Source organism: Xenopus tropicalis, chromosome 6 (assembly GCF_000004195.4).
Source record: "Xenopus tropicalis strain Nigerian chromosome 6, UCB_Xtro_10.0, whole genome shotgun sequence".
NCBI classification, from domain to species: domain Eukaryota; kingdom Metazoa; phylum Chordata; class Amphibia; order Anura; family Pipidae; genus Xenopus; species Xenopus tropicalis.
The window spans coordinates 59,867,858-59,872,380 of record NC_030682.2 but is presented as its reverse complement, the minus strand read 5'-3'; positions in this window follow the sequence as shown (position 1 = coordinate 59,872,380).

The window sequence follows — 4,523 nt, the reverse complement described above, 5'->3', positions numbered from 1 at the left end:
GTTTACTTTTCAAAAAGCTCAAGTTGTATTTGGGTATTCCCTTTTAAGACCATGCTCCTTGTGGGAAGCCCAACAGAACCGTATTATCTGGAGAAAGGAAACTGAGCTTATGGAAACTGTGGCATGCTCCATGCTAAGTTACGCTATATACCCTCCCATCTAAAGCCACTGGGCACAGGATCTGTGTGATGCTATACACATCAAGAATCTAGATGTTAAGAAAAGAAAAAATAAAATAAAGCACTATAGATATGTCGACTTTTTTATTTTTCTCCATATAAAGTAAAAAAAAAAACCCGTGGCTTCTGTCTGGTTTCCCATAAATTTAATTGCTATATCATGAATAAGCAAGCCTAAAGCTTGAATAAATAAGCCTATTTATAAGCAGTGTATTATAATTTACATTGCTGCACCATTTTCACAATTTAAAAAAAAATGTGCTGAAGTATTGTTTGAATGGTGGTACCACCAATAAAAGCTTGCATGAAACTGCACATAACCAACACAAAACCTGGTATTGCTGGAAAACTCACGTAAAAAAACTTCTTTGTTCTCACTGCTTATTAAGTGACAGATTTTCTGTAAATACTGCCATTGATTACAATGGGCTTTCATATATTCATATTCAATATATATATTCATATATATTTTTTTCTAGACAAAGAACCACTCAAATCAGAACCAGACTTAGAGGGGTGGGGGGTTGGTCACATAGGAAAACTAGGTCCCCTATCTAACAAGAAAAATATGGTAATCTGTGGTCCTTATGTTTTTGCATCACAGAGTCTCACCATCAGCAGTGTGCAGCATTGTGCGATGTCAGTTATCAAGTGAAGTGATGATACTTGTGCAGGCTTCTTTGTGGGTCCTCTATTTTGAGGGTTACAGCTGAGAATAAAGTGCCCACCTATTGGGCATGATACACTTTGCAATGGTTTTTATTAACCTAAGATTTGCAGTGTACATTACTGAATATATATAAAGGATGGTTTTATAAGCATAGAACATATTTTACAGTGATATTTTAAAGGATGCACTTTATTGCCACCTAAGGGTTCAAATTAGGTACTACAATCATGTATTTAGATAATGGCTAAAATATTGTCAGCACTATTGTCTCATATTTTAGAAGGTAAAAATATCTTGTAATTTGCAATCTTACCCTTATCATGAGAAAGGTCCTATTGTGGCCTTTTGGTTATTTAGAGTGTTGGACTTGTTTATCTAGAGAAACAGCCACCAGAAAAGCTAAACATACCACAGACAATGTAGGTGACACATTATATTCAGAGATGGACAGTAGTGCATTCTCTAATGCTGGTGACACACAGATTTTCTGTACAATGTGCTCAGTCTCTATATATTTGATTGTGTGAGTGGGACTGACTGATTTAGTTGATCAGTCACTGCTGTGATGACACAAACATTTGCTTGGTCAAAATAGAAACTGATACTAACTGATAACACTATTCAACTGAAATTTTGAGATATCAGTTATTTTATATTTTAAAAGGCCAGCTTTTCATCTACTGGAAATTGGTCCAATCTGTCAGGCAAATGCAATTAGACAAACTGTACTCAGTGCATGTTATGAAACATCAATAGTCATATTAGTCAGACAGTCCATATCAGGGAATGGATCAGTATTTGGTCAGTTTGACTAAAGTTGTAGGTGATTTTGGAGGTCTCTGTATTTCTCTGTCTAAGTGCTAGAGTACACATGACAAATTTCAGCCTGGTCATTTTTATCTTCAGCTCCTTGCCTCCTGTGGATCTTATTAACCTGAAGGAGAAATTGCTCAAAGTGCCAGTATCTTGTAGCACCTACTGACTTGAGAACCACAAGGCAGGAAGCAGTGCCAGGTGTTTTTCAGCTGGTAAAGAGGCAACAAGTGTGCTATTTCCCTGTGGTATGTTAGGATTAAATGGAGAATCGCTGATATAACAGTAGCCACAGCTAAAAAGCTTCAAACACCACACAGAGCAGAGTACATATAGCTAAACCATACCATCAGTGCCGCAAGCCCCTTAAAGAAAACAAGAAAGTCCTAAACAATGCATAAAATTGCAGATTTTATAAGTGACACAGCATGTGTAGGAGGAACATAATAGTACAGTGACCCTGACAAAAAATAACTAAATTTGGGCATACAAGCCAAATCAGTTTATTATATTTTTCAGGCACAGTGGAATCTTACTAAGACTCTATTGCAATATCAGCATTGTAGCCTTGTGAAGTCATACTGTAGCCAGTGCCACAGAAGTATAGCATGCACTTGCTGATACAGTGTCAGTTTTATGCTATGTCCAGTGGTAAACTACAGCAGAGACTATGGCATTAGCACTGTAGCAGACTTTTCTAGGTATGATTTGGACAAAAGGAGGCTGACATGTTACTGATGTTCAATGTGATATATTAATACCTAGGCATTGTAGTGACCACAAGTATCCATGTCTACATGACTGACCTTTAATTCATGAGGTCGGACTGGCCCACCAGGATACCAGGAAAACTCCCAGTGGGCCCAGGTGTAAGTGGGCCCTCCTGACCAATTGGCCTGTTTTATGGTCATTCCCTGTTTCTGAATGGGAAGAAAGATGAGAAATAGATGGAAGAATAGATGCTAGCATGTCAATAAAAGACTAGGAGAATGAAGAGGTTGGATGAGGAAAGGAGGAAAATAGTTTGGAAAGTGGGCCTATAGTCTAAGGTTTCCTGGTGGGCCTCTGGGTTCCCAGTCCGACACTGCATGAGGTTAATGAGGAATTATTAAAACAAAATAAAAATGTAATAGGAACTTTAATTCCATAAAAATTATGAACAATTAAAACTGTGTACCATGTCTGAGATAATCAAGTTACTCATCACTATCCCTTTCTCAGAAATTGCCTCTCTACATAGTTCCATAGTAGCTCAAAATGACCCAATCTGATATATATACATATAATTTCAAGAAAGGAGTAAGCACTGTTAGAAGTTTAGTCTGTGTTCAGCCAGATGAGGTTGCTTAGTTGTACTTGTTCCCAGAAGGCTCACTATGACAGGCTGCATGGAGTGTGTGAATCTTTGGTCTCTGGCCAAAAAAGCTCAATTGTGCCCCAGCCACAGTACAGCTACTAATAGCACCCAAGGGGATGTTCACCATATTATTTACAAATCAGTGTTTTAGCTGGCTCTCGCTCATGTGCCTGTCTATTTTCCTGCTATAGTTACATAGTTACATAGGGTTGAAAAAAGACCAGTGTCCATCAAGTTCAACCCATCCAAGTAAACCCAGCACACCTAACCCACACCTACCAATCTATACACTCACATACATAAACTATAAATACAACCACTAGTACTAACTGTAGATATTAGTATCACAATAGCCTTGGATATTCTGATTGATCAAGAACTCATCCAGGCCCCTCTTAAAGGCATTAACAGAATCTGCCATTACCACATCACTAGGAAGGGCATTCCACAGCCTCACTGCCCTCACCGTGAAAAACCCCCTACGCTGCTTTAAATGGAAGCTCCTTTCCTCTAATCTAAAGGGGTGACCTCTGGTGCGTTGATTGTTTTTATGGGAAAAAAGAACATCCCCCAACTGCCTATAATCCCCTCTAATGTACTTGTACAGAGTAATCATGTCCCCTCGCAAGCGCCTCTTTTCCAGAGAAAACAACCCCAACCTCGACAGTCTAACCTCATAGTTTAAATCTTCCATCCCCTTAACCAGTTTAGTTGCACGTCTCTGCACTTTCTCCAGCTCATTAATATCCTTCTTAAGGACTGGAGCCCAAAACTGCACTGCATACTCAAGGTGAGGCCTTACCAGGGACCTATAAAGGGGCAAAATTATGTTCTCATCCCTTGAGTCAATGCCCTTTTTTATACAAGACAGCACTTTATTTGCTTTAGTAGCCACAGAATGACACTGCCTGGCATTAGATAACTTGTTATCAACAAAAACCCCTAGATCCTTCTCCATTAAGGAAACCCCCAACACACTACCATGATTTTTATACTGCTGGATATTTTTCCTTCTGACCCCAGCTTTATTCTATTTGACCATATCAATATTTTCTTTTTCTAAAGATAATTATTCAGTCATGTCTAAACATTTTTAACAACACATGAAAGGATATTTGGATCCTAACACTTTTCAAGCAAAGAGAACCTGTACCTTTACAGCTGTTTCCACTGTGCTTAGAACATATTGTTTGTATTTGTTGCACTGTTCTCTTTAGAGAAAATAAAGTCTTACTAAACCCACTAAATTAACATATGACATATTAATGTACAGATATTGATTTTTCATACATTTGTGTCAAAAGGTTTACATAGAATAAACCCAGTATCTAGCCTCAGTTCTAAACTAATTGCTCCCTTTTAGACCCATCATGTTCTGTTTTTTTCCCAGTAAATGTACATGCATTGCCAGATAAATACCCCTAATGGATTTAGGTGACAGCTAAACAAGTTGGGTATCTCTAACCCCATTTACTTTTTATTCCAAGTAATTAGAGATCACATA